Here is a 12,179-nt window from a genome sequence, read left to right on the forward strand (position 1 = left end):
TGTCTCATAAGCATCTCAAATTTCACATATCCAAAATCCAACTCCTGATATTCCCCCAAGGAACCCCTGCTCCTCCCGGTCTTGTGTCAATAGGTAGAACTTCATTCTGCCCATTGCTCAAACCAAAAGCCTAGGCATCCTCCTGGACTGCTGAGCCCTCTTCCTCTTCCCGCAGCAGCAAATCTGATGGTCCTCAGACGTGCTCCAGGAGTCTGAGTGCTCCTCCTGTCTCCACAGCGCCACCCTGGTCCCGGCCACTGTCGCGACACCCCTGGAGCCTGCGGGAGGCTCCTACCTGGGCTCCCTCCTGTACGCCGGCCACACAGGTCATGTCGACCCCAGGCCAGCAGCCTGAGGGCAGGCCCAGACTCTGCCTCTGCTCCCGGAAAGTGGGCTCCTGCCTCAGGGCCTTTGCACTTATTGCACTGTCAGGTGAGCATATGACACCCTTTCCCCAGGAGCTCAGGGCTGACTCCACTCCCTCAGGCCATGCCAAACATCCAACAAAGGAACCATCCATCAATAAAACCAACTGCTCTCCACCCTGCTGTGCACCCCAACACCCCTCCCCTCCTTTTCTCTGCAGCCTTATCACCACCGCACACTTAAAGCCTCACTATCTCAAGCCCTTCAGGCCCATCTCCCTCCTCTCCCCACCAGGACGCCTGGAATGATCTCATCAACACCTGGCTTCGCCCAGCAGGGGATTTATGGCAGGTAAAAAGGCAAATGCATGACACATCAAACCCCAGTGACTGGTGGCTGGGGAGGGGGTGGAGGCTTGAGAAGCTGGGAGGCCCATCTCCCTTCTCTCCCGCAGGACTCCTTGGCTGAAGTCTCCTGGGACATGGGAATTTTGTGCCCAAACCAGAAAAGTCCCTGGCAAACTTGGACAGTTGGTCCTCTAAGAGGTGAGAACCCTCTTCCAATGTTTCAAGAGAGGCTGGAAATTCTTGTTTTATGTAAAATGTCTCCATTTAAAATATTGGCAAGTAATAGAGCAAATTTTTAAATCTTGTGTGTCCCCAACTGAATGTGTTGGTAGCCCCTGTGTAGCCACTTTGCCACCCATTAAAGACTCTTTACCAAAGATAGGCCATTCCCGGCTACTTCCATGCCTGTCCTACCAAGATCTGAAGGCAAGAACTTACCATGTGTGGTGTCGGCTGGACAAGGGGTGACAAGGGACACAGAGGGACAAGAATCCCAAGTTACTATTTCAACAGACCATGCTGCCGGACAGTGCAACCCTTGGCAGAGTGTGGGGCACGTGGGAAGTGGCTATGGGTGCCAGGCTCAGGCTGTGGGATGTGTTCCCGTCACAGGCTCTCTGCTCCCAGGGCCACCCCTCAGGAAGCTTTCCTCTACTCCTCCTGCCCATGCTCAGCAATGCTGCATTTTCTAAAAGCTTGCAGCACTGTTGGAGATATGGAGGCTTCCAGGCTAGAGGTGATATTTGCAAATGGTCTTAGAGATGGGTGAAAGCCGGAGTGGGTGAGCCTGAGCTGGAGGAAAATGAGAAAGACGGAGAGTATCAGACAGGGCAATCTGGGGCTGAGAACTGTGTGGGACGGACTGGTGGGGGGCGGGGGGGGAACCAAGAGGCTACCCAGCTACCCAGCCCCCAGCCACCGGCCATGCTGGGCTGTCTTCTTCCCACCTCCAGCCACCCCAAGCCCCAAACCGCGGCTCTGTACCCGTTCTGAGCCAGCTCTGGCACCTTCTAAGGCAAGATTAGCTTCTTAAGCAACTTGTAGGTCTTGATGACAACACCCGCCTTTTGCGGTTTGGCTGGTGGTGACTAACGGAGGGAATTTCAGGTAAGGTCAGAAAGGATGCCAGTACAGGGTGAAAGGGCGTGGATGAGGTTTTCTGGTTCCTTCTCCCCCGAGGGCCCCAGGAAGTTGCCTGCCCAGGCCTCTGCCTCCTGGGCGGGCTGGTCCAGACAACCCCTGAGCTCCTCCTGGCCCTGCAGATCTAGAAGGGGAAGGCAAAGGAAAAAGAGGAAGTGAAGTCAAGGAGAGGGAAAGAGCAGGGGATTCCCCTCCTTTCTTGCCAGGCTCTGAGACGGAGGAGCCCCCTTTCTCGGGGACTACGCTCTTGCCGGATGCAGCAACTCCTGCCCAGCCTCTGCCTGAGCTACCCAGGCAAAGCCCGCTGTTCCTGCACACGCTCGTGCTTTCTGAAACCCGAGGAGGCAAGTGGGGAGAGGCGGAGTCCCCCACAGCCCCAGCCCAGCTGGTCAGGCTAATTTTAGGATTTTCCCAGCCTGACCTAAGCCCACTAATCTCCACCTGCCCAGAGAATGCACATTAGGCAGATGGTCCCTTCATTCCTGGTGCCCCCATGCTCCCTCCACCCCCCACCCCCAGAAAGTACCTCCTGTTGCCAACTTCAACCTCTCTTCTACCTGCCCCAGTGCCACCTATCCCAGGAAAACTGCCCTGACCCCCCACCCCGACCCCTGCGCCTGGAGTGACCTGGTCTGCAGCCACAGTGGGCCGTGTCCCCAGCCCTAGCTCAGTGCTGGGCCCCAAACAAGGACTCGGTAGGTAGCAGTGGAAGGAATGAATGAACGAGCACTTTTTTACACAGTGGTGTGGTAAGTTATGTCGAGGTTAGGTCTAAAGTTAGTGAGTAAGGGCAAAAGAATTCAGAGTTAAACTTACCCCTAAAAGGGTGCATGGGTGATTCAGTGGTAGAATGCTCACGTTTCATGCAGGAGATCTGGGTTCGATTCCCGGACCAGGCACCCTTACACACAAAAAATTATCCCTAAAAGTCCACCAGGAAGTGAATCCACTGAGGCTGACATGAGTCTCTCAGTAAGTCCAATGTGACCCTATTTCCCCACAAGACTTGCCCCTCTGCTGGATCCGAGCTCCCTGACAAGGACCTGGTCCCCTTTCAGACTCAGGGTCTGCTCAGGAGTCTCGGGGTTTATGTAACTCACCCCCTAAAGAATCCAAATCCAGGAAACCTAAATGTACAAGGCTTTCACGCCCTGCGTAGCTTCCTCGGGGCTGCTCTCCCGCTGCCACGGCAGCCAGGGCAGCGTTTAGAGGGAGCTGGGGGAGTCCAGTAGGCTGAGGGGAGCAAAGGTGAGGGGCAGAGAGGTGACCCCAAGGCAGCGACTGGAAATTGGGGGCCTTTTGTGAAGAGCTAGAATGCTCAAACTCTGGAGGAGCCTGAAGTGTGCAAATAAAAAGAAAAGAAGGAAAAAATGCTCCAGTTGCAAGCATAAACAGCGCAGTGTCTAGGCTGGAGCCTAAAAAGACCAACCAGGAGGTAAAGCCTTGTTCCTCTGCCTCATTTCCCCCCTATAGTCCAGAGGAGTTTCCCCATACCACCTTTTTAATTGACAACTTCTAAACATATAGAAAAATGAGACTAGGACAAGTACAAAGCATCCTTCTATAGTCAATAATTGTTAGTAGCTGCCTTGCTCTCTACCTAACTATTTTTGAGACATTTGAAGTGCTTTCTAGATTTCATGACATTTCAGGACCTAAATACCTCAGCTGCATCTCCTACAAATACTCCAGTCATTCCCCTACCTGGCCACAAAACCAAGTTTAATGGGTTTTTGAATTTAAAAAACAACTTGTAATTAATTTTTTTTCCTAAATAAAGAAGCTGTGCATGGCTAAAAAAGAGGGAGGTCAGGAATTATAGAGTGAAATCATACCCAAACCAAGCCTGGATTTATTCTGAAAAACTAAATTGGGGTTCTCATTACAGACACACAAATGAGCTTTTCAGCTCTGCCCAACATCTCCACAGGAAGCCTCTAGATACATATTTAACAGTAAGTTTCCAAGTAATGTATTTATATTTTCCAAACTATTCTGTGAGACCACAGCCGTTCTATAAACATACACCAATTGCATAGTAGGTGCTTAATAAATTCAAGCCTGACATCTGCTTTCAGGGCTGTAAAATGCCTTCAGCACTGGCTGCACAGGGCTGGTTCAGCTCAAACCTGCCCTCAGAATAATGGTCTTTTCTGACTCTAGCTGCTCCGAAGCCCACCCAGCTTGCCTTCTCATATAAATCCCTCATTCATCTGTGGCCAGTGTCACAATCTAGCTCTTAACTTGTCCTCTTCCACCCTCCTCCTCTACCTTGGCTTAGTCTTATTTCCCAGTCCGAGCCTCTGACCCTCCTCTGCCTTCCACAACCTCACTGAGCCCACAGCTGATGTTTGTTGATTGACTCCAGGCTGGTAAAGCTCAGATTCATCACAGAAACTCCAACTCCAGGCATGCCAAGTACAGAGCTGAGCACCTTACAAACGCAGTCTCATTTAATTGTCACAAATCCTGTGATTTATTCATCGATGTATTCATTGGATCCCCAGTTCACGGATGAGGCAGCTGAAGCTCAGAGAGCTTTAACTGAGGCCATGGAGCAGTACATCTCAGGGGTGGGATCTGAACTGGTCACTCAGAAGCCACGAGGGTAGCAGAGTTTGGTTGGGGACCCAAGGGGACCGTGTGGCCTCTGGTTCCCCATACTTGATTGGGGTGGGTGGGGGTCAGGGAGAAAATGTTTTAGGTGCCTCTGGACAGGGCCAGCCATGAGTCAGCATTGCACACTTGAGCCTCATGCCCCTACGCTGCCTGTCCCATTACCGGGGTTTCTGTCTTCCCTTTTAGCCCACCAGTCAGATCGCCCCCAATAGGTTGCCATAAATATTCAGTGAACGCAGGCAGGTATGAAGGAATGTGACTTATGTCTCCCTTATCTACCCCCACCCTCGCAGATGTCCGGATCATGGTGGTCAAGGGAGGGCGGCAGACCAGCCCTTGTGCTCGCATGACCTTTCCATGCCGCCCCCAAGCAACTGCACCAAGGGTACTCCCCTCTGCTCCTCCCGGCCCCAAAGTCCTGGCATCACCTCGTTGTGGCCGTGGTTTTCCCACAGCAGGTGACCAGAGCAGATGCTCCAATTCTTCCCTAATATGTAGGACAGCTGTGGGAGTTACCAGGGAGCCAGAAACAGAGCGGAGGTGGCGGAATTTGAGGTGGGAGAAGGAAATAATGGGCCGCCTTCAACAGATCCATTCGCTGTTTTCATCCTTTGTTATCCAGAAAACATGAAGGAGAAGACAAAAAAGTGGAAACAATTCTCTTCCTCAAACGACCGAACAAAAACTTTTTTTTTTCTTGAACAAGAACTTCATATTTGTCCATGGCGAAAGGACGAGAAGAAAAGTGTGTGATGGGTTTGAAAAATATTAATGAGACCTTGAACTTCCATTCGAGCCTCTCTCTGCTCCATCTGCCTGGGAAAATCTTAAGGTTTGTTACACAAGTTAGATTAAGAAAAATTCTTGGTGTATTCAGCTTCTTTCTAAATGAGCTTCAAAATAAGATGGTACAGTAAGAAAAGAGCCATACAAGCCAGGCTAAGAAAAGATATTATAAATTAGTTGATTTCCTCATTTGCCCCCCAAATTCATTTTTAACAAAATTTGCTCTTTCCATTCTATGGGGAAACAAGAGAAGAGTGGGTCCCCATGCAGTACAAGAGACAGTGAACAGTGGAAGGCAGAGAGAGGGTGGGGGGAAGGCAAAGTGAACCGATTATTTTATGGAAGGTGGTATGGGCTACAAGCAAGAGCAGTGTGGAGGGTCGAGGAGAACCCCTCTACTCCCCACTGCACCCCACGCCATCCCCACCCCCTGGGCTCTGGGATGCAGCCACATCAGCACCAGCTTCAGTCTGCATTTTGATCAGGCAGAGGCCTGCCCCGTGACTGAGCTCTGAGCCATCCTCAGAACCTGGTGATAGAAGCCAGGCTTTGTAGCAGCTGAGAATCTAGAGGGGGAGCTGCCCAGAGGAAGCCGTCATAGCGGGGAGTTAGGGTGCAGGGCCAGATGTCGAAGCTGGAACCCAGTGCAAGCTCCAACCAGACCTCAAAGGAGTCTTCAGCCCAGTGGGCGCTGGGATGAGGCGAGCCAGGGGAAGGACTCTGCTGGGACCATTACCAGGTCACTGAGGGTGCAGTGGCCCGACCTTTAACACTATGTCCCTGTATGCTTCCTCTGCAGAGCTGGCCCTGGAGAAGAGGTGGGCACGTTTGCACAGGGGCCAAGGAGCCTCCCGGAACAAAAGCAGCCCAGAGCCGGGCCCCGGGCCTTTTGACCTTCAACATGGAAAGTCATGAGCTGAGACAGTCCCAAATTAGGACTGGTGACTGCAAAGACCTCAGAGGGAAACGCGTCACGAGGATGGTGGTGACAGGACTCGGGGCCCAGGTTCAACACCGGGGTTTGGAATGTCGGCTCAGCCTGTGGACTGACCCGCCTCCCCAGGGAGTGGCCTTCAGCGACCACAGTTGACATGAGAATGTAAGCTGAGCATTCATACCTTGGGACACCGAGGGCGGGCTCCTCTGCAGTCTGTGCTAAAAGCAGCTCAGTGAGGGCATCGACCCAAAAGAGAACAAGGAACCCTTCTACGCAGGACCCTTTCCCAGCAGCAACTCCATGCAGCAGGAGCAGAAGCAAAGGCAGCCAAAACCAGTAATGAGGTTAAGTCTCCATACATTTGCTATCCCCTGACATTCGGAATTCTGTCTCAGCTGGGGTGTATGTTACCAGGTCATGGTCCCTTCTGCCCCTTCTGTCTCTCTGCTGACCAAAATCCTAAGCCACTCCCCCCACCCCACCCCCATTTTACACTGAGCCCCAAAATGTGTAGTTTAACTGGCCTGCAGAAGGCCCTAACTGTCCAGTTACAGGAAGAACCTGCCTCATGCCACGGCCCCCTCCTTGTCCAATACTGAGCCCCCTACACAGACATACCCCCCAAACAAGGGGCAGCTGTAGCCTCAGCTCTACTTTACCCAATCAGCATCTACCTGCCTAGCTCTTGTCCCACAGCCAGTTGCAGCTGCACCCACATCAATAAGCCTTTCTGTGCTCAGGGCTGCCAGGCAGGTCCAAGCATATGCCAGAGAGTGTCTCATCCTGAGCCTTTGCTTGTGCTGCCCTCTTTCCCCTTTCTACCTAGACTCACCTGGCAAACACTTAGAGACTCAGCTTAGGCATACTGGCTCCGGAAAGCCATCTCTGGATCCCTAGTGTGGGTTAAATGTCCCTCCTAGTGCATTCCAGCACCCTGCATAGAGCTTGTTCCTAAGAATTTCATTCATTCGTTTAACAAATATTTATTAAGTACCTCCTAAGCACCTGTCCTAGGTACTAGGGATAGAGCAGTGAACAAAAGAAACAAAACAAAATTCCTGCCTTTGTGGACTTGATGCTCTAGAAAGTGTAGGAGGAAGACAGTAATAAATTAAATAGATAAGTAAACCACATGGCAGGTCAGATGCAAAGTTCCATGAAGATAAACAAGCAGCAAAGGGGATAGGGAGTGTGGGATGGTGGGGAGATCATTTACGTGTGTGTCTCTCGCACAGGACTATAAGCTCCTGGAGGCCAAGCACGAGGCTGTGTTTCCTTTCAGGTCCCCAGGCCTAGCCTGGCACCCTACTGAGTAGTCCCCTCCTTCATGCACACAGCCAACTTCTCTGACTGGGGTACAGCTTTACGAAACTGTCTGGGAAGGATTGTGTGTCAGTGCGTCTGTTGATGCCGCATCACGATGCAGACCCTTGCTGAAGATCAGACGTGTGTGCTCACTGACCTTTTGCTGTGTCATCTCCCTTAAGGGCTCATGGCTGCAGACGTGATACTAACTTTCAGAACTGGTTTCAGGAAGGACTAAGCTGGCAGGAAGTGCTTGCTGGCAGCCCAGGGAGCTCATCAAACCCTTGCCCTGACTTCCTGGGACCTTCACCTATTGGTGACTGTTTGGCTGATCTGGAGAGGGCTTGGTTCAGACACCCAAGAGATCTCTGGGCTCTGAAGGGGTGAGTGGCCATGCATGTGGCAGCTTTAATGGTGTTTTCAAGAAGTTTATTTTCATGGGTTTTTGTTTTTTTTTTTAAAATCAGTTATACCAGAGATGTAAATCATTTCCTTCCAGGCCGCAGCTCAGGTATGCAGCCCTGTATCCCAGGAGAGGGACCTACTCCAGCCTCCAAATTGGCTAGGCATCCTCTCTGACCCAAGGTGGGCCGGCCATTTCCGCTGGTGGATATGAAAAGGAGTCAGAGTCCCAGAGGTGGTGCTGCCTGGAAGCCATCCAGTGAGCACAGGGAGTGCGAAGGGATGAGAAGGAACAATCAGAGCATCATGACACTCAAGGGCCCTCCAGCTGCCGAAGAAAGTCAACCGAGGGAACAGAAGGGCAGGCCAGAGAGAGGCTGTGAACTAGCCAGCCTCGGTGCTGCTGTGGGTGCCTCTGAGGGGCCCTCTCTTTATAATAACCCTCTGTACTTATAATTTGAGCCAATGTTTGTGGATTTCTATTCATTGCACAGAGAGCCATGCCTAGAACAGCACTGCCTCCTAACGCATCCCAAAGCCGCAAGTTCCCACGATGGAACCAAGTAACCTTCACCACCACAAAGTTGTACAAGAAAACAGCCCTTTCAGCTTATACCTGAAAACCCTCTCTCTAAGGAATCTAAGAATTCACGCCTTCTCATCTTTCATCTTCCCTCACCAGTGCACAGTATCTTCCTGTTTTCTCGTTTAGCCCAAAGATGAAAGCCACCACAACCCAGATGGATGAAGAGAGAGCTTTCTTGCTCGGAAAGGCACCACTTGAAACATTGCTTCCCATCGGACCTCTTGCTCAGGTTGAAATCACTCTAGAGCCTCTTGTCTTTGCAAACCCACGTTGGTAACTTCTTGTATCAGTTATCTGCTGCTGCATAACAAATTACCCCCAAATTTAGCAGCATTAAACAACACACATTTATAATCTCAGTTTCCACGGGTCAGGAGACCACAAGTGGCTTAGCTGGTCCCTGCTGCAGAATCTCCCACAAAGCTACAGTCAAGGTAGCAGGTGGGGCTGGGCTCAACCAGGATCCACTGCCAAGTGCACCCATGTGGCTGTTGGCAGGATTCAATTCCTCAAGAGCTGTTGGATGGAGGGTCTCACTTCCTTGGTGTCTGTTCCTTCTCATGTAGACCTCACCAGCTTGCTTCCTCATAGCAAGCATACAAAAAGAGCTAGAGAGAGATGGAGTGGCAGTGTATTATAACCCAGTCTTGAAATTGATATCCCATCCTCTTTGCCTTTATTCGATCTAGCACATACACAAGGGGAGAAGATTATACAAGGAGGTGGGACCACTGGGAGACACGTCAGAAGCTGCCTATCACACCCCTGAGCTAGAGAACCCACAAAAATACATTGGAAAGGTCCACGCTAGGGGTCCAAGATGTCTGGATGAACCACACAGTGTTCCTGTTTTCATAGGAGAATCTCAGGGAGATAGAAACATACATGGCTACCCCTGAGATGACAGGTCTATGCCGAGATAGAGACGTGCCCCGAGGAGGGGCACATGGCTCTGCTGAGATCCTGCAGGTAAAGCTTCCCAGCAGAGGTGACATCTAAAGTGAGTATTGGAGGATGAGTAAGAGTGAGACAGTAGAAAAGCCCAAAAGGGAGTGTCAGGCTGCATGTTTGAAGTGCGGAGGTATGGGGCATTGTGGGGTTGTGGGGGGGGGGGGGGCGTACATTCTGGGAATCCAAGGGATTGAGGCTGAAGAAAAAGGCAGGAGCCAAGACCTGAGGTCACACGAGTCATCCTGAGGAATGTGAACGTGGGGCAGTTAGAGATACGTCCTAAAGTTTACAGAATAATTTTTTTGCACCTAGGAGCAAGATCAGGGCTGAAGATAGGAAAGCATTTGCAGCATTGAGCTGAGAGAAATGTGATAGTGAATGGAGAACTGACCAGCGGCACGCTGAGATACACACAGAAACCCAAGGGGCAAGAAACAGGTCTCAAGACTCTGAGTCTCCATCTAGGAGTATCAGAGGAATTGGGTGCCACACAGGAGGAGAGTGAGGCGAGAGGCTGTCTTGGAAGCCAAGGAAGCAGGACAGTTCAAGAACGAGAGTGCAGTCCCTGTGTCAAGTGCAAAAAGAAGTCCAGAAAGACAAGGGCTGAAATGTATTCCATGGGTTGGACACTCTGGAAGTCACTGGAGACTTTATGAGTAGTTTCAGTGGAGGGGTAGGAACGGAACAGACTGCCATGGAGTGGGGTGCAGGTGAGTGGTGAGGGGTAGGATTTCCCAATGAAGATGGCTCTTCTAATAAGTTTTGGGGAAAAGTTACGGAAAGAGGGAGTGGCAAGAAGGGAGTATAGGGTCAGAGGAAGGTGTATTGGGGTAGGGGAAACTTTAGTGTTTCTAGATAGAGGGTAAGGTGGAAGAAGTTGAAGACATCAAAGGGAGGTAGGAGTAGAGGGAGCAAGTGCTAGAGACATTAGAGAGACAGAATCAGGTGCAGTGGTGGAGGGGCTGGACTTGACAATGATGGGGAGGTCTCATCCTCAGAGACAAGGGAGAATGGTGCATCTGCATCAAACACAAGGAAAAGCAGGATGACAGGGCGCTGTCACAGCACTCAATCCAGACCCGTGCAGATCATGACCCTTTCCAAAAGGAGTCTAGACTAATCTTGTCAATTCCAAATAAATATCACCATTTTATAGTCAGCCCAAGTGTTAGTTTGCAAGCTGCCAGAATGTGATATACCAGAACTAGAATGACTTTTTAAAAGAGGAATTTAGTAAGTTACAAGTTTATAGTTCTAAACCTACAAAAAATGTTCAAACTAAGGCATCCAGGAAAAGATACCTTAATTCAAGGAAGGCAAATGGGTCGGGAACACCTCTGTCAGCTGGGTTGTCACCTGACTGGCATCTGCTGGTGCCTTTCTCCTGTGCTCCATTGTTTTCAGTCTCTGTTCCTGTGGAGGTTCCTTACTTTTCTTCTCCAGGGCTGACTTTCAACTCTTGGCTTTCCTTGGGTTTCTCAATGTTCTGACTTCCTTAACATCTTACAGCATTGCCTGCTGGGCCCCAAACATCTCCCAACATCTGTGTCTCTGTTCTCTGCCTGTCAGCTCTGCTCTGAAGTTTCTGTCAGCTCTGAAGCCTTTGTCATTTCTGACTCTTTCCAAAATGTTTCCTCTTTTTAAAGGATTCCAGTAAACTCATCAAGACCCACCTGGACTGGGTGAAGTCAAATCTCCATCTAATCAAAGGCTCATACCCACAATTGGGTACATCATATCTCCATGGAGATAATCTAATCAAAAGTTTCTGCCCTACAGTATTGAGTCAGGATTAAAAGAAATGGCTGCTTCCCCAAGATTTGATCAGGATTAAAACATGGCTTCTCTAGGGTACATGATACTTTCAAACCAGCACACTCTAGGAATGAGGAGTGGTCAGAGTTGGGTGAGAAAGTGAGCTATTTGTATCAGATATTTCAGGCTAAGAATAGTTCTGAGTGATAACAAGGTGTGATGCTGAAATAAAGTCAAGGTGAAGATCACTGGAGATCACTGGAATAATTAAGGAGACCAAGGAAATGTGAGGGTATGTTCTTGGATAAGTGTGTTAGTTAGGAATCATTCAGCTGCAAGCAAAAAAAAGGGGGGGGGGGGAAGCACTGCAGTGGTTTAAATGAGTAAGGGGTTATTTTTCTCATGTAATAAGAAGTCCAGAAGTAGACAAACATTGGTGGTAGTTCAGTGGCTTTTTATAGCAAAGTTGCCTCTCTTATCCATTTCCTCATTGTTGAAAATGGCTGCCCCTGCTCCAGCCTTCACATCTGCAGTCAAGGAAGGAAGCAAGAAGAAAGGTGGCACAAGCTGTGTATGTGCCCTTTTATCAGGAAAGCAAAAGTTTTTCCAGAGAACACTTTCCACCCCCAGCACATTTCCACTTGTCTCCTTTGGAGAACTGAGTTACATAACCTTACCGGCTGCAAGAGAGCTGAGAATAGGACAGTCACGATGAAGTTAAACCCCCACCTAAGGCTGGGCTTATTGTTGCATGGAACTAGATTGAGGGTCCAGGATCAACGAAGATATTGGTTCAGCAAAAAAGAAATATCTGCCCCCAGTGAGTCCTCTGAATGGTGCATGAAGCTTGCTCTGCCCCCAAAGAGTTGGGACTCAGGCCAGTGACACACAGGGACAGCTGTTAAGTCTAGTTGGGATCAGGACTGGGAAGGAGAGTAATAGGAAGGCTGTCAGAGTGGAGTTTAGGAGTCCCTGGACTCCAGGT

General features: G+C 50.1%; 1 long non-coding RNA gene across 2 annotated transcripts; it reads left to right on the top strand.

Annotated features, from left to right (window-relative positions):
- Positions 1-240: 240 nt before the first annotated feature.
- LOC143676616 (uncharacterized) lies at positions 241-10,141 on the top strand. Of its 2 annotated transcripts, none has more exons than XR_013172224.1 (9): positions 241-432; positions 587-717; positions 821-911; positions 5,095-5,304; positions 6,058-6,357; positions 7,431-7,883; positions 8,000-8,717; positions 9,347-9,457; positions 9,752-10,141. It is a non-coding gene; the product is annotated as an uncharacterized LOC143676616 (long non-coding RNA). The 2 variants fall into 2 exon arrangements; XR_013172223.1 differs by having other exon boundaries at positions 7,729-7,883.
- Positions 10,142-12,179: the final 2,038 nt, after the last annotated feature.

This window comes from Tamandua tetradactyla, chromosome 3 (assembly GCF_023851605.1).
Source record: "Tamandua tetradactyla isolate mTamTet1 chromosome 3, mTamTet1.pri, whole genome shotgun sequence".
Taxonomy (NCBI): Eukaryota; Metazoa; Chordata; class Mammalia; order Pilosa; family Myrmecophagidae; genus Tamandua; species Tamandua tetradactyla.